At 49.8% G+C, this 26,487-nt stretch overlaps 1 protein-coding gene across 1 annotated transcript in view; it reads left to right on the top strand.

Moving 5' to 3' along the window:
- LOC118217113 (ankyrin repeat and fibronectin type-III domain-containing protein 1-like) overlaps window positions 1-26,487 on the top strand; it is a 140,074-nt gene that overhangs the window by 25,809 nt on the left and 87,778 nt on the right. The window lies entirely within an intron of this gene.

The raw sequence follows: 26,487 nt of genomic DNA, 5'->3' as shown, positions 1-26,487 counted from the left end.
CCCGCAGGTGCGTCACGGCGCCTGCAACCCTGTCGCCATTACGGAAAATTCGAGCCGCCGTTTGTGGAAGATTTGAGTGGCCGTCATCGACGCTCGATTGCGAGTCCTCTCGGCCTCCCGCTCCCTCTCCCCACCCCCGTTTCGCGGAAAGCGCGCGCTCGGAATTTACAGAGCTGCCGTCCTGTGACGTCAGAGCGGCGGGGTCCTGCTGAAGGTCGATTCTGAGAGAACGACGCGTAGCGACGCGGAGCTGCTGGCCTGTCTCCGGGCGCGTCCAGCACGCTCTGTCTGGCTGAACCCCACGCCCTCTCGTCCGTGCGTCCCAGTGCTCTCCTACGACAGCGAAACTGTCCTCCTTCAAAAGAAAGGAAACAAAAACCTGAACGAGGCCTATCCAGCACTGACAAAGGCGGTTTGTGTGACAGACTTCGCCTTTATACACGACACGGGCAACCACATTACGTGCATCTGTAGCGATGTCGTTGAGTTTCAACAGGGATGTTGGTTTTTGGGTTTGACTGTTTGCTATGTTGGCCGTTCGTGTTGTATAAGATATATGTCATGCCATTGGGAGAGTAAAACAGATCTGAACCTGGGCTGGATAAACCTGAAAATGAAAGCCAATCTCTGAGCTCCTAGGGGCTGGATTCTGTGTGAGCTCAAGTTCAGAGAGATTGGGATAAAATGGAAGTTCTAGGAAGATTGACATTGGAACTTGAAACCGGTCTGAAATAGCCTCAGGCGAGAGTTTCAGAGTTTCTGTTCTCAAAGTCCGGCTTGAGGCGCCTGGAAGTGAATTATCCCGAGTTCAGCCTCGGTACTGAACCTTAATTTCGGGTCGCGGAGTCTCAGCCGCCCGCTGTAGCTTTGGGCGAAGACTTGTTCCCTGGAAGTGCTCCCGCGTGCCTCGTCTTCGCCAAATCCCAAATTGCATTTCTGCTCACATTTGGGTCCGAGATCCCCCAGAGCGGGACGGAGGAAAGAGAGCGGCCCAGCTCCATACGGGGATTCTGGGTCCAACCTGCCCTCCTCTCTGTAGGAGCCCCGGGGAGGGCAGTGGGTAGGGGGCCCCCCCGGCAGGAACAGGGGGTCACACTCGGGGGGGTCACCCGGCTGGGGCGGGCGCTGTTTCGAGTACATGTGTAGAATATGCACTCGCATGTGTGTATTCAATATGTAATATGGCTCATTTGCCCTTTATTTGCCTGCACTACCGTACCACCTGCAAAGCAAACTACACCTCCACCATTTCTATTGTGGTTAATAGATATAAAATATATGTTGGGGGGGGGGGGGGTACTTTGTACATTTTTGTGTATTTTTTGTGTATTTTACTGTCCACTCAATCACAAGGCCGTCAGCAGCTTCCAAATTTCTCCCCTGACTGGAAGTATATCTAAGTCGCGTAATACCGGTCTCTATGGCCAAGGATTCCCGACCCTGGTCCTGGAGACCTCCAAGGTCTGCTGTTATCGTTGTTATTCAGCACATAACCCGACCTATTCAAGCTGTCGACTTCACAATTAACTCACATAGACCTGGTCATTGGGTCTGAAGTGGCTGCTGAATTTTTGGTGAAGATGAAAAGCCAGCCACCTTGCGGCTCTTTCTGGGATGAGGACCCCCGCTGTGGCCTGGAGCCGCGTTGTGAAACGAGCTGGGATTTGGGGGGGGGGGGGCGGGGGTCAGGGGGGGAGGGGTGATGTACAGACATGTGAGGGGACACAGAACCTTCCAGAGCCCTCTTTCTCACTTCATGTTCCTGCCCAAAAAGCACTATTTCAGTTTTAGTTATGGCCGGTGGCTGCATGCTGGGGGGTGGGGGCAGAAGACAGCCAGCTGTTCAGTGGCAAGCAGCTGCCACTCTTTCCTACAGGACTGGTTCTTCAGTCATTCCCTTCCACCTGGTCCTCAGTCTGCACTGAGCTCATCAGTAACATGATTCTGATGACATCACACCTCACAGAGTCACGAGCAGGAAGCATGACATCACTGCTTTTGGGGTCGCGCCGGTTGATTTGGGATGAGTTGAAAGCTGCCAGATCTTGCGTAAATAGCTGTACGAAATTAGCATTGTACCTCATTGAACCTCTGTTTTGTAGTTGTCCAAATACCATGAAATGCACTTTTGTAAGTCGCTTTGGATAAAAGCATCTGCTAAATAAATGCAATGTATGTGAACGCTTTTTATGATACGATAAGTTTAACGTTCATGTTTCTTTACTCAAAATGCTAGACACACTAACATTTCCCATTACTTCTAAAAAAGACTAATAATACTATGCGTCTTTGCTGATATTGTGTTTTCGTATAATTTTATTTAAACGAGGTATTTGGAAAGGGCAAAACGGAAGCGCCGTATTTTTGGCTCGTGTTGGGTTCTTAACTGCTGCTCATTAAAGCACAAAGGCCTGTCTGTCTGTCTCCCCGGGGGCAGCCGCTGTTCGGTTAAAGAGGTTTGTGATCGGTAATTACTCTCCGCTTAACGCCGCGGTTCAGGCGGGGCGCTGTGTTGAGTGACAGTCTCCGCGGCGACTGGGGGGGTCCGTGTGTATCGGCGAAACGTGGCACAAAATGGCTGCCGTGCATCACCCGGGTGGGTGCTACACATTGGTGATGGGTGAGGTGACTCAGCACTGTACAGTACTTTGAGGGTTCAGAAAAGTGCTATATAAATGCAATGATTCATTCATTCATAAATTTATTCATTCATTTTTAATAGGCTTTTCATGTGCTTCTGTCAGAAAACAGTTCCTGAGAGAAGCATGCGGGCGGATTGGTCATCAGTCACAGGAAGCTTATTAAAAGGACAAATTAATTAACATAAACTAATGCTTTAATTGACATGAACAAACCATTAAATTATGTAGTTGCAAAGCATTTGAAAAACAGTCATGTGCGTTACATGATGTTCGTAAATAGGACTGTTAACCTCCTACTCTTGTTAGTTAGGGAAGAAAATAACAGTAGCTGGTGCATTAAGAAAGCATTAAACAATCTGAAATAGGCTTTTATTACTGTCATTCTATACTGTAGTGAAATGTATTAGATAATGGCTATTGCCTTCACCAATTATACATTTGTTAATGATCTGCCCATGTTAACAGGGATGGGGGTCAGTGGCAGTTGGTGATCTGAAAACAGATGCCAAAACAAATTTTTTGAATTAATCGTCGTATTTTTAATCAAGGTTACTGACTGAAAACAGTCAATTCATGAAGTGAATTTAAATTCAGTATACAAATTGCAAAATGTCTTACTCTTGCTAAGCTCTGTGAATGAATTGAATTTCAATAAATTTTGTGAATTTAATTATTCAAAATTGAATGAACACAAACACTGCATTGTAATCAATGCACTGCTTCACATAAATGTAAATAATGTGGTTGGGGGGCAATTGGCTTAGTTCGTGCTTGGCACATTCAAACATGCCTTGTGGTTCATAAAATTGATTTCAGGCTTCAATAATTTTAAATTGCTACCGATAGCGTTTTGGGGGAACTATAATTATGCTTATCTCGGTGTTCGCGGACGTACGCGGGCGATATTTTGTCATGTTTCCGTGTCGCAGTCGTGTTTTACGATTGTGGCGAGTGTCTTCGCCGGTGTTCCTGAGAGTGCTGGACCAGAGCAGCTGTCCCCCTCTCTCTGCAGTAAAGCTGTTATCTCTCATTTCATTCCTGAGTAATTCCCTTTCAGGCAGTGCCCAGGTTTCAGCTATATTGCACTTCGCCTCTTTTCTCCTCTTTCATGGCAAAGCCTCCCACTTTTTCTCTGGATTTGGAGCTCACTTTAGCCGGTCCATGTGGGCTTGTTCTCAAAAAATATTGCACAAAATAGATATCTTTAGTGCCTGCCCTGAATCTTGAGATCTGCCTGAGGTCTGTTCTTTTCCTTGTTCTGTGTGTGTGTGTGTATGTGTGTGTGTGAGAGTGCGTGTGTGTGTGCGTGCATGTGCAAGTGTGTGTGTGTGTGTGAGAGTGCGTGTGCAAGTGTGTGTGTGTGTGTGTGAGTGTGTGTTTGTGTGAGTTTGTGTGTGTCTGTGAGTGTGTGTGTGTGAGTTTGTGTGTGTGTGTGTGTAAGCGAGTGTTGTGTGTGTGTGTTTGTGAGTAGGTGTGACTGTGTGTCTGTGAGTGTGTGTATTTGTGAATGAAATACAACAATGATCATTGCCACCATGTAGTGTGTTGCCTAGTGTACATCAGGTAGTAAACATCCAAACTTCAGAGGTCGTATGAAATGCTTCCGGGGATGGAAACGTCACCGTTTCCTATTGGGTGTTGATAAGATAGCCAATCAGCAGCAAGACCTTGCAGCTTTAATGTGATTGACAAAAACACATCACATGATCATATGGAAGCTGTACAACCTTACTGCTGATTGGCTGTCTTATCAACACCCAATATGTGACAGTGGTGATGAGTGGTTTTTTCCCAGAAACATTTCACAAGGCCTCTGAAGTGTGGATGTTTACTACTGCGTCAGGTACAATTAAGGATGTTCTCCACACTCCCATCTTCAGCTCTGTTTTCAGAAGGCTGCAGGACTAACCAACAGCTGGCCTACAGTACCCTACAGAAGAATGTATCCATGAATTAGTCCTGGAAGGAAGACTAGCAAATGATATTCAACTTAAATTCAGTGATTCAACAACATTTAAGTCTTAATCTTGAGGCATAATTCTGTGCAGCTGTGTTGGAGCAGGGGTGCCTAATCCTGTTCCTGGAGATCTACCGTCCTGTAGGTTATCATTTCAACCCTAATTCGGCGCACCTGATTCTACTCATTAGCAGCTCAGTGAGATCTCTGGCTGTTGAGTGAGGCGTGCTTTTTTTGGGTTGTAGTGAAAACCCACAGGAAGGTAGACCTCCCGGGAACAGGATTGGGAAGCCCCGTGTTAGAGTCTGGTGGGGTCTGTTTTCATGCTTTTCGGTAAACATTCCCTCCTGTCGTGTCGCAGTCAGATGGTAGGGGAGCTGGGCTCGTAATTGAATTAGGAACAGGTTCAGTTCCCTGGTGGGGCATTGCCATCGTACCCTTGACTAACGGTGCTAATCCCGAATTGCTTCTGTTAATGCGGCTGTTTATATGCATAACAGAAGTAACTGTGCGGCGTCGGAGTGTATATACAAAATAAACACAATCTGTTACTCTGGATAAGAGCGTCTGTTTTAACGTTACACCTGGCCCCGAAGGTCCCAAAAGCGCCCGTGTGTCTCTGATTCGATTAGAGGGGGGCGCTGACGAGAATGCCGTGGGGACCGATCGACGAGACCGCGGGCGAAGTCCGGCATCAGGACGGGGCGTACCAAAGCACCTTTGGCGGCGAACGCGTCGCTCGCAAGAACGGGAAATGCCCGATTTGTCCCCTCCGATGATCACTTAACCCAAATCCCTTCACGGGTGCCTGTCTCACGTTCGGCCGGTGGAATGTCATCGTTCGTTGGCCAATAGCGTCGTTTACATTAGCTTAGCCGCCTGCGTTCAGTCTCCTAGCTTTCCTAGCGTCTAGCCTTTGTGAGCGAGCAGTTTACAGCATCAGAGGCGGGTTGGGAAACCAATGGCACCTCTCTGTACTTCATCTGTTTGATTATAAATGAAAACTAATGGATTTGTTAATGTGTACGTTCATATCAGTGCATTCCTGAAAAGCCAATGGATTTAAAATCCAGAGCTCCCAAGCTGTAGCTTGCAGGCTATAGCTGAGTGACAGCTGGTTCGCTAAGAGCTAAATATTGTATAATAACTATAACTATGCAGCTATTAACCCTGCATGGAACATAATGTGCGGTTCTTCTTCAGTCACTAGTTCCTTTGGGTCTACTAAGGTCAAAGGTCATGCTGTTTTAATTCTCAGGGCACCCGAATCTCCCCCCGATATTTACAGCAAGGTTGTGCCCGTGGAAAGCAGTTAATTAAAAAAAGCTGAACGCCTCCGCTGGGACTGCTCATAAAGTTTAATGTCCTCCGCTGAGTCATTATTCTTACTGCGACAGAGAGTGTGCTTGTGTGTGTGTGTGTGTGTGTGCACGTGTGTGTGTGAGAGACAGAGAGAGAGTGAGAGAGAGTGAGAACTTGGGTTTTTTTAAGAATACCCAATTCATAATCTATATCTTTATATTGTATATATTGTATTTTGGAACCTCAGCCTTGGCAACACAAGTGCCTATATATGTGATGCCAATAAGGCACTTTGAAATTGAAATTTAGAGAAAGAGAAAGAGAGAGTGTGTGGAATGCATTAGTTTGCAGTCCGTGCAGTACAATGTGACCAGACTAAAATGCCTGAAAGGAACTTTTGGGGGTTATTACATTACTTGAATAAAATTTTCACATTTGAATAGGCAATTCTTCCCTGGTCCTTACGATGGAAAAACACTCGTTTTATCTCACTCAGACTTTTATTTTTATATTTTTAAATGTGATCTTTGGGTTGAATGCAAGTTTTAAAAACAGGTCAGTTAATGGAGGAAAAATGAAAGACCGTCTGTCTGATAAAATAGCATCTGCTGTCCTGATACTACCTGCTGGATTCATCTGCTTAATGAGCTGCTACCTCTGTGCTCCTACTGTCCCCTCCTTCCTTCCCTCCCTCTGTCCCCTCCTTCCCTCCCTCCTTCTGTCCCCTCCTTCCCTCCCTCCTTCTGTTTGCCTCCCTCACTCCCTCTCTCTGTCTGCCTCCTTCCCTCCCTCCTACTGTCCCCTCCTTCCCTCCCTCCTTCTGTTTGCCTCCTTCCCTCCATCCTTCTGTCCCCTCCCTCCCTCTGTCTGCCTCCTTCCCTCCCTCTCTCTGTCTGCCTCCCTCACTCCCTCTTTCTATCTGCCTCCTTCCCTCCCTCCCTCTGTCTGCCTCCTTCCCTCCCTCTTTCTGTCCCCTCCTTCCCTCCCTCCCTCTGTCCCCTCCTTCTCTTCCTCCCTCTGTCCCCTCCTTCCCTCCATCCTTCTCTCCCCTCCTTCCCTCCCTCCCTCTGTCCCCTCCTTCCCTCCCTCCTTCTGTCCCCTCCTTCCCTCCCTCCCTCTGTCTGCCTCCTTCCCTCCCTCTCTCTGTCTGCCTCCCTCGCTCCCTCTCTCTGTCTGCCTCCCTCACTCCCTCTCTCTATCTGCCTCCTTCCCTTCCTCCCTCCCTCCTCCCACCGCTCAATACTTTTTAAATTTGATTATAAGCGATAACAGATAACAGAAAAGCCAATCGATTAAAAATACAGAGCTCACAAGCTGTAGCCTGCAGGCTATAGCAGAGTAACAGCAGGTTCGCTAAGAGCTAACTAGTCTCCTGTGAATGGCTTACAGTGGTAGTACCATACTGCTGGATTCAGCTGCTTAATGAACTGCTGCCTTCAGTCTCCTCTCTCTTATTCCCTCCCTCTCTCCCTCTGTTTGCCTCCCTCCCTCACTCCCTTCCTCTTTTTCCTCCTCTTTTTTACCCCATTACACTACCATGTGATACACAATATTATGATCAAATGCAATAGGACAATGCTTCAAATTTTTATATCTCTGTAAAAACAAAGCTAGCTCATTTCCAGGCTGTAGACGGTGAACTCCGCCCCGTCCTGCAGGAAGTGCGGGGCGGTATGACATCAGAGGGTGGGCGGAGCTCGGCGCTTCGTTTCTGCAGGGTGCGGTACGGACCAGCGTCTGTGTTTGGTCTGCACCCTCGCCCGCTCTCCGTCCTTTTCCCCGAGGGGGAAATTAAACTTGTTCATCTCTGTCAGTCTGCTGACAGCGACAGTGACAAGCGACCTGCTGCAGGAGCGGAGAGGCCAGATTTACAGCTGGGAGCGTCCGCTCTGCCGTGGCTCTCTCGGTGCTGGCGGATTAGATATTGAAAAACATTCAATCTCTGCAGGTCTTATTGCTCCAGCGCTCCCACTCTTATGAGGACAGTCGATAGGTATTGAGCACAATGCGGCCTGGTCAGAGCCACTGACCGATCGCTCTGAACCACAGACCAATTTGCTCAGAGCCACAGACCAATCGCTCAGAGCCACAGACCAATCTGCTCTGAGCCACAGACCAATGGCCCAGAGCCACAGACCAATTGCCCAGAGCCACAGACCAATTGCTCAGAGCCACAGACAAATCGTTCAAAGCCAACAGCCACATTTCCTCAGACAAAATATGACTGAAAGCTGACAATGTGTAAAGGCACACCCGCAAAACCTTTTCCAAAACATTTGACTAGAACCCAAAGCTGACCCAAAGGTCAAAAGGTTCTCATATGATAGATTGAAAAGCACTAGTATATTTAAAATATAAAAGCACCAGAAAGGACCAGAACTACCCTACGGTACAACAACGGCGTCTGCTGCTTCCAAACCAGTCATCACTAAACTCCCAAAAAGTGACCATTAAGATGCCCAAGCATTACACACACGTACACAAACACACACACACACACATGCACACACACAATAGCTAGCCACAGCAAGACGTGTCCTTCACGAACAATAGCGCATCGCTACATTCACTACAGTAGCAGCATACACTGAATGCTCTCTCAACTAAAACTACAAAAAAACACTTACACATGTAGCACTCCAAGTACTAACCTGCCAAAAGTGGCACTAAAGGATTACCTTTCCACAAAACAATTTCCAAAAAAGTCTACTACTGGAACCGGAAAGCAATCCACTAAAAGTAGCACCAAGAAGATTGCTTTCCATCTAAAGTCCCAAACGTCTAGAAAATAACTTTCTAAGTAATCCTTCACCCCTGCAGCCCTCAAGTATCTAGATACAAGAGATAGGCGTTACCAACACAAAATAACTCGCTTAGGAGCACCACAATACAAAAAACTGCTACTCAAAACTAAAATTATAAATTTCTCCCCCAGCCTATTCCCCACAACTGCAAAAAAAATTGTGTACTTAACTAAAAGCAGTGAAATTTTGCAATAGTTTTCCAGAGATGTCCCAAAACCTCTCCAAATTGCATGTCCAAAAACCTCTCCAAATTTTGGATAATATTTTGAACACATAATCTACACCACAAAAACACATTTTCTTCACTCAAAATAACATATTTTGAACAGATAAGAGAATCAGTTATAATGTTTTAAGTGTCAATATCTTACAAGAATTAACATTATGTTCAATGCTGAAATACGTGCGTTAGCTGGCAGGAATTCTAATTGAAAACTAATATTTGTTCGGATTGAACGCGCTTTGCTGACGGTCTCTGCCTACGGCAGCAGCAGCGACTGATTGTAACTTGCATCTGCAAGTGTGTTGTTCACATTCCGAACGTGTTAATCAATGGGAAATTATCCAATGTGAAATCATAAACGTCTATCCGTCCTCTCTATCCCTCTCATTAGCTGGCTAGCAGTCTCTCCATATATCTCTGTCTCCCTCACTAGCTAGTCACCTATGTTCGTTGTTAGCTGACGAACATAGGTGACGTGTAATGTGGCTCGCAAATTTACTACCAATGGTGAGAAAGATCTTAAGTGCCAACTCTAACACAGAGAGCACCCTGGTTCCAGACTGCCTACCCAAAAACTTTACTAGTGCCTCCTGGTCTTCACTGGGGTTCGCCAGGTATGTGGTCACTTTAAACACTTAACTCAGAAACCTTTGACTTACAAGACTAGGACCAAAAGCCCTAAAGTGCGTACCCCCACCAGGGACTTAAGTCCCCATCTAGGGTTACCTCAAAATAAAACGGCTAAATAATAAATTAGTGGGATGATGGAAAATCTAGAAAATTTGATCAGATGACCCTCTCAGCACCTACCTACCAGGATTACTCAGAACAAAATACAATTCACTACAAACTTAAGGAGGTTAGAAAACTGAACAAGCACACCACAAAACAGGACAATAAAAGGTCAATCCTAAAATGAGAGGGACCTAACACTTACCGATCCTGGATAGGCCCCCGGTGGCTCAAAAAGGCCATAACATAAAGGAGTCAGACACAGAATGGGATCGGTTACAAACGTGTTTATTGAAGAAGCAAAATGAAAAGCAGAGAAAAAGGAAAAATTAGGGGGTTGGGAGGACACTGCTCCTGTCTCCTTTCGGCAGAGTGAGAGAGAACCACACTTCAGAAACGCACAGGGGTTGGGGAAAAATTTGATAATTTTTGGCTTTACCACATCTCCACTGATGGAAATCCAAGTGCCTGCAGTTCCCAGTGCCAGCCACCAGATGGCGACCCAAGACAGCGGGAGACAGCGCGGGCCGGCTGGCGCTCTCCAGCCCAGCGCTGCCTAGCGCCGTGTCCTCAGTTAGCAGCGCCGCGATGACGCTGTTAGCGGCGGTGTGCGCCCCGCGGGCCGCGTGACAGCCCCGGCCGGGGTGGCCGCCATCGCCCCGGTCGCCGCGGTGACTCAGCCCCGCGACGAGCCGGATACGCGGATGCGCGTCATCCGCCCGGCGAGGAGAGCGGCGAGCGGAAGCGCGGCTTCCGTGGGGGAGCCGTCACCCCCCCCTCACCCCACCCCAATCACCCACGGGCTAGAAAAACAACACTCGCTCAAATGACCTCACCGAATCGTCACCGCGAGCGCGTCGCCTCATTAGAGGACAGCGCTGGAAGCTCTGCCGAATTTAGACTCAGCAGCCAGCCCCATTTCATGTGGGATGCATTCATTTACGTGACACATTTGTTTGTGGGTGTTTGTATGAATAAGTATACCGCATTCATTTTTTTTAACGATAAATTAAGTTTCTGATTATTAATATTACTCAATGTGAGAGACGTACTGGAGAGGTGGCGTACAAGCAGGTATTGCGATGTGACCTGTAGGCGGGGCCACACCGACGCCCCTCCCACTACCAAATGTGCCCCCCCCCCCGTTCCCGTCCCCCGGGTCTTTTCCTCCATTCCTTTCCTTTGTTTTCCTTCCTCTCCCTCTCTCTCTCTCTATCTCCTCGTCCGTCTCCACGGCGATAGCCAGCTGAGGACCGCATCAATTAGGGAAAAAAAAAAAAAAAAAGAACTTTGGACAAAAGGGGCGAAGTTGAACCCCTTTCCCAAGCTCCCCCAATACCTGACTGCTCAAGAGGGGGTGGGGGGGGGGGTGGGGGGGGGAGAGAATTCCCCGAAAAGAAAAATTCTGCGAACGTGCGTACCCACGCACCCACACGCTCATAATGGCCGGGGAATTTTTTCTGTTGGCGCGTCGGTTGCCGATGGTAACTAAGCGAAACGGCCCTCATTAAGTATTTAGATGGAGGCTTCTCTCTCCGGCGCGGCGACCCTCCCCTCTTTCGCTCGCATTCATCCCTCTATTCTTCCCGCGGACGGAGGAGAGCTGGCAGCTCTTTGGAGCGCGCCCCGTTTTGGGGATTACTGAGCCCGGGAGCAGAAAAGCGCTAATGAGAGCAGCTAGCCATTCTGCCCCCTTCCTTCCTTCCTTCCTCCCTTCCTTCCCTCCCTCCGTCCCTCTGTCCCTCTCCACTTCTTCACTCCATCTCTCCCAGTCGCTGTGTCAAACGGCTTTTCTCTCTCTTATGTGAATGATTCCACTTAATAATGAATGAATAAAAATACTATTTCTCGCTGATTTTAACGAGAAGATAGTAATCATTTTTAGTTTTTTCTATCTTTCTTTCATTCTTTCTTTTGTTCTTTCACTCTGTCTTGCCTAGCTACTTTCCTCCACAGGGGCCCATGTTATCTTGTGTTTTTTATCTTGTGTGCTGAACTGTTCTGTTCATTAGAGTCACTAGGGAAGACTCATCACTGAATTCAGATGAGTGGACAGCACCTCACCATCCACACTGTCTCATACTGTTCCTGCTCTCAGTGTCTCTGATACATCCCAGTCTACATCACCAGCTTTGTCTCCATCACCAGCGCAGTCTACATCACCAGCCCAGTCTACATCACCAGCCCAGCCTACATCACCAGCTCAGTCTACATCACCAGCCCAATCTACATCACCATCTCAGCCTACATCACCAGCGCAGTCTACATCACCAGCCCAGTCTCCATCACTAGCCCAGTCTACATCACCATCTCAGCCTACATCACCAGCCCAGTCTACATCACCAGCTCAGTCTACATCACCAACCCAGCCTACATAACCAGCCCAGCCTACATCACCAGCTCAGTCTACACCACCAGCTCAGTCTACATCACCAGCCCAGTCTACATCACCAGCTCAGTCTCCATCACCAGCCCAGTCTACATCACCAGCTCAGTCTCCATCACCAGCCCAGCCTACATCACCAGCTCAGTCTACATCACCAGCTCGGTCTCCATCACCAGCTCGGTCTACATCACCAGCCCAGTCTCCATCACCAGCCCAGTCTACATCACCAGCCCAGTCTACATCACCAGCCCAGTCTACATCACCAGCCCAGTCTACATCACCAGCTCAGTCTACATCACCAGCCCAGCCTACATCACCAGCTCAGTCTGTATCTCCCTGCAGTATCTCTGAAACAGCTCATTCTGTAAATCCAAGCCCTTGATTAACTTCTCTGTGGGACTGTAGCAGCTGTACAGTCCCCAGATCTGCACACCTCTTTCTATACCATCTGAAAGATCCCGGGATCAGTCACTCTCTTCCCACACGCACAGATCCAGTTAGAGAGCGTTACGGTGTCATTAGAAGTTGCGGTGTGGTCGTGCGGCTGAAGGGTGGGGTATGAACAGGGGGTGCAGAGGGACCCTGGAGCGCCGGTCCGGGCTCTACGCGGGAGGGCGGAGGCTTTCTGACGGCGGGCGGTGGCGGGGGGGCGGCGGCCGGTTTTGACGCAGGTGCTGACAGGAGCCAGCAGGCCCACTCCGCTGAAAACTCTTCTCACCAGAGCACTTTCCGCCATTTCAAGCACCATTAAAGGTGTAGAAAAGCACAGCGTGACGCCTGGCCTCCCCTCTCTACTAGAGCTGGGTGAGGTTACCCCCCCCCCCCCCACACACACACACACTCGCGTGAGGTTTTCTCCACATACCCGAGTAACTCAGTTTCATTTTACCAAAATTTACACATACATTACACGTGCTCTCTCTCTTTCATCTTAACTCGAAACCGTTAATCTTTTTTCCCCCCCGACAGAGCGTTGGGCAGGATTTCACAGTGCAGCGAAGTCCCTGTTCACAGCTGAGGAGCTAGGCAGCGATCTGCTAGATAAAGCTAAATTGGGTGGTAAATGCTGTGGAGGTGTGGGTGACAGGCGGCTCTCTCTGTCCAGCTGGGTGCTTCCAGAACTTTCTCCTGCTGTTATCGCGCTCCACCCACCACGCTGACTGTCCGCTCGGGCACTTGGTTTAATAAGCAGTGGTTTTCCTGTTGCAGAGGTTAAAGTCCAAGCGCTCGTCCTTTTATTGACGCTCTGACACTTTCTGATATTTCGTGTGGTTTCCTAGCTGTGGATGTGCAGGCATTATCTGTCAGTGCATTTATTTGCATTGTCTGTCATGCTCTGCTGGGAACACATGCGCCGGAGCATGGAGGAGCCTTCCCTGTCTCACACATGGGGGGGTCAGGGAAGGACCTTCCCTGTCTCACACATGGGGGGGTCAGGGAAGGACCTTCACTGTCTCACACATGGGGGGGTCAGGGAAGAACCTTCACTGTCTCACACATGGGGGGGTCAGGGAAGAACCTTCACTGTCTCACACATGGGGGGGTCAGGGAAGGACCTTCCCTGTCTCACACATGGGGGGGTCAGGGAAGGACCTTCCCTGTCTCACACATGGGGGGGTCAGGGAAGAACCTTCACTGTCTCACACATAGGGAGGGTCAGGGAAGAACCTTCACTGTCTCACACATGGGGGGGTCAGGGAAGGACCTTCACTGTCTCACACATAGGGAGGGTCAGGGAAGGACCTTCACTGTCTCACACATAGGGAGGGTCAGGGAAGGACCTTCACTGTCTCACACATAGGGAGGGTCAGGGAAGGACTTTCAGCCACACGTTTAAGCGTAAATCAATGGTTCCAATGCGGTCAAAATGCAAGGTCGATCATTTTTTTCCCCACAAGGACATGTAGTCACAATAGGTATTTTTTTTAATCTAAAGAACTAAAAAAAAAAACGTATTTCTTTAATCCCCTGGAGCCTGGGGCCTTCGGCAAGAATAGCTCTCTATTTAACCCGCCGCTCGGTTGGCATGGTTACGGAGGATGGGGGCGTTGAGGTCCTTGGGGGGGTTTCGTGCCAGATCCCTCCTTAAGGGGAAGTTGGCGGTCTCTGCATGAGCCTCCCGTAGAGAAGAGCACAGCCGATCGACAGCGGGGGTCGCTTATTGAGCCACAGTTACGAGCAGACACGTGACACACCCAGATCCAACAGAGTGCCAGGGACCTCCTTTCAGTAACCAGGAGGTGACCTCGGCTTGTGTGCCTGTTCAGTCCAGTTCACGTCTAGAGCCGCTGTTCGTTGCACTTGAGTGGTGTTTTTCGGGTTTTAGGGGACAAACACCTTCTCCCCGAAGGTGTTGGGTGTAGGGTTGCCCGTGTACTGTTTTCACGGTGAAGATCGGAGGTGTTGATGAACTACGTGTACAGCCAGGGAAAACTCTAAAATCTACATGACCAGGACTAACATACTGAGGGGGTTAGCCCAGTGGATCTTAGGGCTATGACAGTGCAGTCGGTTGTGGCTGAGGGTCAAGGTTGCTTGAGCCTGGAAGCCAAGCTGGAAACCTGCTCACTTCAATAGGAAGGCATGAGTGAAAGCAAATGGGATATTTTCTTTCGGTAGCTGTGAATTTTCCCCCACAAATCCTTTTTTGTTTTTACATTTTGACCAGGGTTCATTTGGATGAACTATGGCTCTGTGAAATTGTGACCAGAAGTATTCAAATGGTCAGCCCTTCAGCGACAGAAATCTCTGGTTCATCCTGTGTCTCGGCCCTAGCATGCTTTCTAATGCTGCTTTAATGGACTGTAAACATCAGAGCCAATGACAATCAGCGCAGGCAGTGAGCTCAGGATTACCCATCTTGTAGTTAATCGCGATACTAGTTTTGTGTTGTCTAGCTAGCTAGCATTCATGAACTTCCTTGTCAACATGACCACAAAATATTTCTTTCTCCAAAGTGATTAATATACTTGACTTCAGGGGCTTTCAGTGTGTACTACTACTACTACTACTTCTTCTTCTTCTTCTTCGTGTTCATCTTCTTCTTCCTCCTCCTGTCTGCAGTTCGCGGCTGGCGTGCCGAGACAGCGGAAGCCTCTCGCCGTGTTTTTTTTTTCTGCAAAAGCGCTGAGCGGCGCCTAATCTCTGAGACGCGGGTTCTTTCCAGGTCTGGGGGGGGGGGGGGGGGAAGTGAGGAGGTGGGGGCTGGGGGGGGGAAGTGAGGAGGAGGGGGCTGGGGGGGGGAAGTGAGGAGGAGGGGGCTGGGGGGAGAAAGTGAGGAGGAGGGGGCTGGGGGGCTGGGGGGTGTGAGGAGTTGGGGGGCTGGGGGGTGTGAGGAGGAGGGGGCTGGGGGGCTGGGGGGTGTGAGGAGTTGGGGGGCTGGGGGGTGTGAGGAGTTGGGGGCTGGGGGTGTGAGGAGGGGGCTGCTGTTTTGATCGCTCTGCGCTGTGCTGTGCCTGCTGGGTCCGCTGCGGCCCTGGCGTTCGGTGATTTAGGCGGCCTCTCGCGGTGTGATCGCACACTGAGCGCGCTCGCTAAGTGATATCAGACCCAGATGTTGGCGGCGTGCCGACCGAGCCGCCTGCCAGGCAGTCCTTCTCACGGCCTCCTCAGCGCCCTGTATCAAACTGCATCTTATCCCTGGAGATGGACTGCCACTCCCTCCACCCTACTACACCCCATCCCCCTCCACCACTCTACTATACCCCATCTCCCTCTCCACCCTGCTACACCCCATCTCCCTCCACCATCATGCTTCACCCTGTTCCTCTCTACTCCACCCTGCTACACCCCATCCCCCCTCTCCACCCTGCTACACCCTGTTCTTCTCTACTCCACCCTGCTACACCCCATCTCTCTCCACCATCATGCTTCACCCTGTTCCCCTCTCCACCACCCTACTACACCCCATCCCCCTCTCTACTCCACCCTACTACACCCCATCCCCCTCCACCACCCTGCTACACCCTGTTCCTCTCTACTCCACCCTGCTACACCCCATCCCTCTCCACCACCCTACTACACCCCATCCCCCTCTCCACCCTGCTACACCCTGTTCCTCTCTACTCCACCCTGCTACACCCCATCCCTCTCCACCACCCTACTACACCCCATCCCCCTCTCTCCACCACCCTACTACACCCCATTCCCCTCTCCACCCTGCTACACCCTGTTCCTTTCTACTCCACCCTGCTACACCCCATCCCCCTCCATCACCCTGCTACACCCTATCCCCCTCTCCACCCTGTTCCTCTCTACTCCACCCTGCTACACCCATCTCCTTCCATCACCCTGCTACACCCTGTTCCTCTCTACTCCACCCTGCTCTGTGTGTGAGTATTGTGTGAGTGTTGCACTCAGGAATCTCACAGAGAACCCAAGAGTGACATATTTTGAATGAAGTTTATTCTGAAAATAGTAAAAAAATCGCAAATATGAGCTGGCTGTCTCGAGCTGATAATAAGCATATTAGACAGCGTGGCAGCCAACTGAAAAAGGAACACAGATGGACCTCATGAAATACCAGCGGTGCTCGTGGATCATCGGACAATATTCATCCTGCAGGCTATACATGGGGGAAAACATTAGAGTGGCCTATGCTGTTAGATTCCTTACGCCTATAGCGACAAAAATAGAAAAACTAAGATAACAAATAATGGGGGGTGTCTGTTGAAACAATAAACGCAACAAAGACCGAGCAGGTGAACAAAAATATAATTACCATGTGAATACCACATACGTGTGTAAGCAGTATGTGAAATTATTAATTCATTTATTTAATGACAAAAATGATCAAACCTCCGTATCACCATGTGAAAAAGTAATTGGCATCTTAATAACTTAATAACTGGTTGGACCATATTTAGCAGCAATAACTGCAATTAAACACTTCTTATAATTTGACATCTGTCTTTCACATCGCTGTGGAGGAGTTTTAGCCAACTCTTTGCAGAACTGCTTTAATTTGACAAATTGGTATGTCCTGCCATAGCATCTCTGTTGGGTTCTGGTCAGGACTTTGACTTGGCCACTCCAAAACTTTAGTTTTGTTTCATTTCAGCCATTCAAATGTGGACTTGCTTTTGTGTTTTGGATCATTGTCTTGCTACATAACCCAGATTCACTTCAGCTTCAGCTCATGGACAGATGACCATCCTCCTCAAAAATTTCCTGGTACAGAGTAGAATTCAGGGTTCCTTCCATAATAGCCAGTTGCAAGTGGCCTGCAGTTCTTTGGAAGTTCTTCTGGGATCTTTTGTGACTTCCTGGATGAGCTCTCGCTGCACCCTTGGAGAAATGTTGCCAGGCCAGCTAGCCACTCCTGGGTAGATTAACCACTGTTCCAAGTGTTCTCCATTTAGAGATAATGGCTCTCACTGTGGTTAAGTCCCATAGCCTTAGAAATGACTTTGTTACCCTTACCAAAAAGATATATTTCAACAACTTTTTTTCTAATCTCTTCTGGAATTTTCTTTGATCGTGGCATTGTGTGCTTGTAGAAACTTTGTGGTGACTAATTCACTCTGATAAGAAAGGGGGGCAAAATCTTTCACGGCACTGTAAGCTGCTGTTAGCTGTTACCTGTGTGTAAGCTGCTGTTAGCTGTTAGCTGTTGGCTGTGTGTAAGCTGCTGTTAGCTGTTAGCTGTGTGTAAGCAGCGCATTAGCTGTTAGCTGTGTGTAAGCAGCGCATTAGCTGTTAGCTGTTGGTTGTGTGTAAGCAGCGCATTAGCTGTTAGCTGTGTGTAAGCAGCGCATTAGCTGTTAGTTGTGTGTAAGCAGCGCATTAGCTGTTAACTGTTAGCTGTGTGTAAGCAGCGCATTAGCTGTTAACTGTTAGCTGTGTGTAAGCAGCGCATTAGCTGTTAGCTGTGTGTAAGCAGCGCATTAGCTGTTAGTTGTGTGTAAGCAGCGCATTAGCTGTTAACTGTTAGCTGTGTGTAAGCAGCGCATTAGCTGTTAGCTGTTAGCTGTGTGTAAGCAGCGCATTAGCTGTTAGTTGTGTGTAAGCAGCGCATTAGCTGTTAACTGTTAGCTGTGTGTAAGCAGCGCATTAGCTGTTAGCTGTTAGCTGTGTGTAAGCAGTGCATTAGCTGTTAGCTGTTAGCTGTGTGTAAGCAGCGCATTAGCTCAGGCAGGGGTGTAGCGTATGGAAGCCTCTTGCGCTGTGAGAGCAGACTCCGGGGCTCAGATGGCTGAAACGAAAGCCACAGGCTCAGAAAACAAGGACGAGAGAGGGAGGACGAGAGAGGACGTGAGGTCCCCGAAGGCGGCCATCTTGGAGACGGTGCCACAACAGTGGGGTGTGGGTCGGCCTCTGAGCGCCTCTCATATTTATAGACTGTCTGCTATTTGCCAAAATACACTGCAGACAGGGGGCCTTGACATTATCCACAAGACTGCAAAATGAAGACCTCCCCCCACCCACCCCCCCTACCCCCACCACCCCCACCAATGCAGCCAAGGCTCCGGGCTCCTTTGCTCAGGACGTGTTTACAGAAGGATACTGAGCTGCGGCTCGATTAGCTGTCAGAACCAGATTAAAAACAAACCCGGCAAACCTAGCCTGGATTCTTGCAGCCTCAGCTGGAAAAGGGGAGGGCTGGTGCGCATTTTTGCTTTGTTCTATTTTGGGAACATATGGACATGTTTTAGAATATATCCGAGCTGGCTGAAACTCAATTTTTCTTATTCACACTTTCAGCTTGAAGTACGTGTGTGTGTGCATGCGTGCGTGTGTATTTGTGTGTGTGTGTGTGTGTGTTTGTGTATGTTTGTGCGTGTGCGTGTATGTGTGTGTGAATGTGCGTGTGTATGTTTGAGTGCGTGTGTATGTGTGAGTGTGCATGTGTATGTTTGTGTGCGTGCATGTGTGTACATTTGTGTGTGAGCGTGCTTGTGTGTGTGTGAGCGTTTATATGTTTGCGTGCGTATGTGTATTTTTGCGCGTGCGCGTGCGTCCTGTGTAGTACAATCTGGTTTGATCGACAATTAATTGATCCAATGAGTGACACAATACATTTCTATCGATGTATAATATGTCTAATTTTACTTTTAGAATAGCGTTTTATAGCTGAGCGTATCCGAACAGCCCTATTCAGTTCTTAATAAAATGGGATTCATTGGGCAGGAGGGCTGGCAGACCCCCATGGGCAGGAGGGCTGGCAGACCCCCATGCCCAGGCCCAGCAGAATGCAGGCCTTCATTTAGTGACAAACAGCCGGCATGCTGCAGTCTGCTCAGCCTCTCAGGTCAGGGGAGTGGATGACAGGGAGTGTGTGGGGGCCGGAGGGGGGGGGGGGGTCAGGGTGTGTGGTAGAGGGGGCGGGGGTTTGGAGGAGCAGACACAGTTCCTCTGTCATGCCGGGTAGCAGGGCACACCTATCCCCCCCCCCGCCCCCCCTTGTCCTCTCTGAGTCTATGCTGCCTGCTCGGGAGGCCGTGAGTTAAAAAAAAATTAAAAATTAGAAAAAGACCCGGAGGCTTTTTCATATGTCAGTATTCGCTCCACACCCACACTCCCTCTTAAATTCACCAGAGGGGCCAGAACGGAACACCCATCGCGCTCAAAATAAAAAACAACAAGAGCATTTGGCCTTCACGCAACACGGCGAACCGTCTGACTCTCTCTCACTCTCTCACTCTCTCACTCTCTCTCTCCCTATCTCTCTCTCTCTCTCTCTCACTCTCTCTCTCACTCTTTCACTCTCTCTCTCTCTCTCTCTCTCTCTCTCTCTCTCTCTCTCTCTCTCTCTCTCTCTCGAGCCTCAGCCTAGACGCGCTGGCTACGCTACGCTCTAGCTTCGCCGAGTGCAGCAGGACTGGGGAACTCGCTCGTTACTCTCGTTCGTTACTCTCGCTCGTTACTCTCGCTCGTTACTCTCGTTCGTGACGCACGTCTCCCCGTCGGTGATCCGGCAGCGTTTTTTCAATGTCTGAATTGCACAAGCGTGCTGGTTAATGTGCACTCAGCAAACCGCTCCGGATAAGAGCATCTGCTAAATATGTGGCAGAGAAAAGAGTGATGGGGGGGGGGGGGGATGGGCAAAAAGTTCTGCGCTTTCCCGAAGTTTACGATCGCGTTGGCGATTTTCGGATTTTGCTCGGAGTGAGGTCCGTCCGTCCGTTTGTCAGTCCGTCCGTCCATCTGTCTTCGTCAGTCTGTCCGTCCGTCCATCTGTCTCCGTCAGTCTGTCTGTCCGTCCGTTCGTCCATCCGTGTGTCTGTCTATCTCTCTGGTGCTGAGTCTAAGAAGAGGCAGTTAGGGGCCTCTTGTGGTGTGTGGGGGTGGGTTGGTGGGGGTGGGGGTGGGGGTCGGGGAGGGGCTGTCGTTCCGCGTAGCCGCTGGTGATCCGCGTGCGGGAGCGCTGGAAACAGTGACTCACAGGTCACCGCGGCCCTCTCCGCTCTGCCAGGCGTGTCCCTCAAAGGGGGGAAGAACGTTTGTCTCCCTCAGCCCTCCGCGTCCTGCTTTCCCCTCTGTCTTCTGTGATTTTCTTTTGTAATGTGTTCGCATGATCGACAAGGGTCTGCGCACGGCTTCTTACGGTTATCCATTAGCTGATTAGCATCTGTGGCCCGGGGCGGGTGGCAGGAAAGACGTTTTTTCCCTCTCTGCTGTCAAGCGGGAGTCACAGCAGAGGTGGGTTCATTAACGGTGCGTGTGTCGTGAGAACACTGTTGTTCACGTTTGGTTCAATTTCCATTACATCCCGACAGATATCAATAAATTCAAAAAAGGTCTAAGAAAAAAATCCAGTCTCTTTGACATTACATTGCAGGCATTTAGCAGACGCTCTTATCCAGAGCGACTTACATTTGTATCCATACAGCTGGATAGATACTGGAGCAATGCAGGTTAAGTATCTTGGTCACAGCGTTTTAGCGGCTCGCGTTCTCCTCCTCTTCCTCTCCGTCGGTCAGTTGGGGTCGCGGTAGCCGCCAGCCTTTCGCGGGCGTTCGGACGGAAACCTCGCTCTTCGCAGGCGAGCGAATCGCCCTCAGTCAGCGGCCCGCCGCCGAGCCTCTAAGCTCGGTTAAAGGAAGGAAAATTTCACTGCGTCGTTCGTCACGGCGAACGAACCAGAGATCTCATTTCTGCGTGCGCAGTTTTACAGTTTAGGCTGGGCTAGGCTAACATGTACAATCACAGGTACTTCAGGTTTCTATGAAACTGGGAGGTACACCTTTGTTCTCCTCCCATCCCTACCCCGTTGCCCTCCTACCTTCTCTACTTGTCTCTATGTTTCTCTTTTTTTAGGATTGTAATGGATGCAGCCTGTCTGTGTTTATGATTTGTGCTGACTCTGCTTAGGACAGTTATTATATGCACTAGTGTGCTCACTTACTGGTCTGGGAATGTTGTTAGCTGGGTCTGGCACCATTACACTTATAAATCAGATGAATGCACTCATGCTTCTCTCATATTATAAGTCACTCTGGACAAGGGTGCCTGCTAATTTAATTAACGTTTCATAAGGAGCTATGGGTAAAAGCTATTGACCTATAAATTAGTGAAAGGGTGGAGAGTGGATGCAGTTTAGCTGGCTGGCTCGCTACTTCTATTCCAAGCTAACGCTATTCTAGCTAAGGTTCTCAGTTCTGTGCAAGAACGTTAGGCTAGAACACGGTTTACTTTTCAGAGACCTGAAACAGCTTGCTGGCCAACAAAGACATGGATTGCCTTAAGTTATAAGTTATAAGTCAATAGATTTTGTCCGTTGATTGATTTCCTAAATCTTTAAATCCTTCACTGTGTCTTTTTAACGGGTCAAGTTACAAGCAAGCAGAATAGTGCTTGCTATGTAGCTAACTGTAAAGAACAACGGTGGGTTGCCAGCATTTGCTGGAGAAACGTGATATTATACTCATGTGGAGTCAAATGAAGCAGCTCCCTCTTCACTGTGACCACAGCCTGTGGAAACTGAGACTGGGTTCCTGTAGGCCTCTGTTGAAACTGGGCTGACCTTCAGGATGTAATTACCAGTTATTTGGTGCCCCCCCCCCCCCCCACAGTAAAACCTAAATTGTTATGTCTCACACACTTACGAGTTTGCTTTAATGAACGTAAAAAATGATCTATTTATCCATACTTTCCAGTCAGTAAATTAAGGGGGAAAAAAAATTGTTCGCAATACCAGTGCTTTACTAATCTCGTATTGATTGGAAGGTTTTGAAATAAGCTTTCAGCATCTCTAAAGGTTAATAATGGTTCCACTTTTGCTTTCAAAATCCATAAATACGCGAGGACAGAAGAAGGAACACAGCAGTGCCTAAGAAGGTTATAATTGCAGACTGGAATATGGCTCTCTGGGCGACGTGGGCAAAGTTTTTTGTTAAATTGCGGAATTCCTTGGCCACCTGCATTTTTTCCAGTGACGGACGCAGAAACTAGCCCGTGCTCTGGAATGGAGCTCGGAGAGGTAACCCAGGGAAACGGGTGGGTGGAGGGGGGGGGGGGGGCGGAGGACGCCCCCAAGTGTTTGGCCCCAGCCTGCCGCTGTGGTTTTGCCGCACCCCAACCACCCCCGCCCCCCGCTTTGCACTCCTGGGGGGGGCAGAGAGAGACCGTAGCCTGGTGCCAACACTTCCCTGTTGAAACCCAAGCCCTGCTGACACAGGGGTGCTCGTGGCGACGGGCAGGGGGTGGGGGGGGGAATGCCAGGCCTGTGAGTGGATGCCCCGGCTCCTCGGTGTCCCAGACGAGGGAAGGGGCGTCGGCACCCCCAGTCTGCCCACCCCCCCCCCCCCCCCCCCCCCAGCGTTCTGGCACCCTTGCAGCCGAGCCCATTACCGAACTATGAGCGCGGGGGTCATCTATGCCCCCCCCCCCCCCCCCAACAAACTTGGCCTTCAGTAAGCATAAAGCGCTCGCCCTGTGAAAGGGGCCAGTGAGATGGAAACGCGCCTGTCTTTGACTCACAGGGCTGCAGAATACCAATGGCGTCTGACAATGGCGCCTCTCTCATCTCTGATTGGCCAGGGCACCCCTCTGAGGAGTGGATTAATGACATCAGTGCCGGTGTTGTCACTGAGGAGCCAAGTCCAGCTTACTGACATCAGTCTCAGTTCGATCTTCCTTTATGATTGCCATTACATTATGATTCTAGTTCTTCTTGTAATAATAATAATTACTATTGTTATTATTATTATTATCTTCATCATCATCATCATTAACCATCCATTCATCCATTATCTATACCCGCTTATCCTGAGCAGGGCCACAGGGGGTGCTGGAGCCTATCCCAGTGTGCATTGGGCGAGAGGCAGGAATACACCCTGGACAAGCCGCCAATCTATCGCAGGGCTATTATTATTATTATTATTATTATTATTATTATTATATTCTGGTACCATAATTAAATTCTCTACATTTTACCCATTTATGCTGCTGGATATTGTGACCACAGAGTCGGTTAACCTCAGTAGCCGTGCCTTGCTGAAGGGCATCGCCCTTGTGATCTGCTCAGCAACTAACAAGCATTTTCACAACAGCGTGGAGTATTTATACCGCGTCGCGCTTTGCCAGATGTGAATGCCACGTTTTTAAACGAGACCCTTTCGATATTCCCCAGGTGTATTCCCGCTGCAGACACTGCCACACAGTGTGGTTTGTGCGGCTCATGTTAATGGCTATAAATATGAGCAATTAGCCGCAGAAACGGGAATAAGAGGAGGAGGTGAGACTTTATATCTGCTGTGCTGCAGGGTGGAAGGTGATACTGCAGGAGGTCCACTGAGGAAGAGAAGAGAGCTGTGTGCACTACTCTCTCTCTCTCTCTCTTTCCCTCTATCTCTCCCTCTGCCCCTGCTCTCTTCCCCCCTCCCTCTCCCCACCCCCCCCTTTCTCTCTCCCTCTATCCCCCTCTCTCGCTCTGGGGGAATGGCATGCTGTTGGCTGTGATCACAGCCAGTCCAGAACTGCACCAGGCCTCTCTTGGAAAAAAAAAAATAATTTGCTAATGACGAGAGACCGCCTGGTTAAATCCAATAAAACAAAGTCGACCTAAGAGTGATATCAGTGTACTACTGCTACTGCTACCGCTACCGCTACCGCTACTACTGCTACTGCTACCGCTACTACTGCTACTACTACTACTGCTACTGCTTCTGCTACTGCTACTGCTACTGCTACTGCTACTGCTACTGCTTCTGCTACTGCTACTACTACTGCTACTGCTTCTGCTACTGCTACTGCTACTGCTACTGCTACTGCTGCTACTGCTACTGCTACCGCTACCGCTACCGCTACTGCTACTGCTACTGCTACTGCTACTGCTGTCGCTGCTGCTACTACTACTACTACTACTACTGCTACTGCTACTACTAATACTGCTGCTACTACTGGGACAACTGCTACCGCTACTGCTACTGCTACTACTACTGCTACTGCTACTGCTGTCGCTGCTGCTACTACTACTGCTACCGCTACCGCTACTACTACTACTACTACTGCTACTGCTACTGCTACTACTACTGCTACTGCTATTGCTGTCGCTGCTGCTACTACTACTACTGCTACTGCTACTACTAATACTGCTGCTACTACTGGGACAACTGCTACCGCTACTGCTAGTGCTACTACTACTGCTGCTATTGCTACCTCTACTACTACTGCTTCTGCTACTACTACTTCTACTACTACTACTACTACTACTAATAATAATAATAATAATAATGGACAAAATTGCATGATCTAAAAGCACTTCACAGTGCAGAGGGAAGTTCACCTCAACCACCACCTGTTTGATGCATGGCAGCCATTTTGCACCAGAACACTCACTACGCATGAACATAGGTGGAGACAGAGAATCATTGAGCCAGTTAAACTGGGGAATGCTTAGATGGTAGTTTTTCCATGACATCAGACTGAAGATCGCCTGCACAAGGGAAGCAGTGGGTTGGAAAAAGCGCTCACAGGAAGTTGAGTGCTCATAGGTCAAGACGGTGATTCAAAATGCAGCACTTGCAGAAAGCAGGAAGTAGGAAATTGAAATGGAATGGTCACAGGAAGCAGGAAGTTGAATTGGAGCACTCACAAGAAGCAGTAAGTGGAGATGCAGCGCCCACAGGAAGCAGGAAGTGGAGACAGAGCACTCACAGGAAGCAGTGTTGCGGTGGACATAGCTGCAGCAGGTCTGAAGAGGTTGGTGTGGACTAGCCCTGGCGACTGGGCCAGCAGGTGGCGGTGTGGAGGGAGGGGAAGGGGAAACGAGTGATGAGATAAAGGAAGCAAAGAGAGGGACCTCTGCAGGCAGTCCTCTCCTCCCTCCTCCTCTCTATCTACCCCTGTCTCCCCACTCTACTCATTCGGTTAACCCCCCTTTCAGTATATTATGTTTCAAAACAAAGTTGCTCACTCGCTCACTCAGTCACAAACAGAGCAGTATTCCTACAGCCATGATCTCACTGCTGCAGCACGTCCAGCACTCTCTCTGCCTCACACACACACACACAGACACACACGCATGCACACACACTCACACACACACACACACACACACACACACAGACACACACGCACGCACACACACTCACACACACCCACACACACACTCACTCACACGCACACGCGTGTATGTGCGTATGCGTTTATGTTAAGTGCAGTGCTAAGCGCAGAGTAATGGCGGTCGGTGTAGCGTCGGCCCGTCTGTCTGACGTCTCCCAGGCTCGGGGGGGGGGGGGGGTGCGGGGGCGGGGGGCTCTCTGTCCCCGCTCCTCCTCCTCCTCCTCCTGATGGATGGATGGAGAACCGCAAGCCTTTCCCATCTAGGGTCTCACGGCCGTCCTTCGCCTGAGTCCCATCGTTCAGAAACCCGGCACTCCGTGTTCGGGGCTCCGTGTCCGAACCGTGGCTCAGCCGCGGGGGGCCGTTACGAAGAGAGAGGGGGAGAGAGAGCACGCGGCCTCCCAGAACACGGGGGGGCTTCCCCGCTCCTCGCTCTGTGGGTGGGCCGCGCGGGCCGGAGGCTAGCCGAGGCACGGGGCGGTGTAGCGCAGTGGGCACGGAACTGGGCTTGGAACCTAAAGGTCGCAGGTTCGATTCCTAGGTAGGACACTGCCGTTGTACCCTTGAGCAAGGTACTTAACCTGCATTGCTTCAGTATATATCCAGCTGTATAAACGGATGCAATGTAAAATGCTATGTAAAAGTTGTGTAAGTCGCTCTGGATAAGAGCGTCTGCTAAATGCCTGTCATGTCAGGGGTGCGGGGAAGGGGCGGCAGCCCGTTACCATATCAGACCACCGGGTGGCGCCGTTGCGGAGCGCCTGCCCCTGCCGCAGCGGGTGACTGATGGTAAGGTACCGCCCCTCGCCCCTCGCCCCTCAGAGAGAGCGAAGCGGTGTGTTTTTTTTTGGGCGGGCTTGCCTCCCGCAGGTAACCCAGCTCTCTGCCGGTGGTCGTTTCTCCTGATCGAGTTCCCCGCATCCCCAGATCGCCGG

Source organism: Anguilla anguilla, chromosome 17, assembly GCF_013347855.1.
Source record: "Anguilla anguilla isolate fAngAng1 chromosome 17, fAngAng1.pri, whole genome shotgun sequence".
In the NCBI taxonomy this organism is placed as follows: domain Eukaryota; kingdom Metazoa; phylum Chordata; class Actinopteri; order Anguilliformes; family Anguillidae; genus Anguilla; species Anguilla anguilla.
Note: the sequence above shows the minus strand (reverse complement) of the source record. Positions and strands in the feature narration are given on the sequence as shown.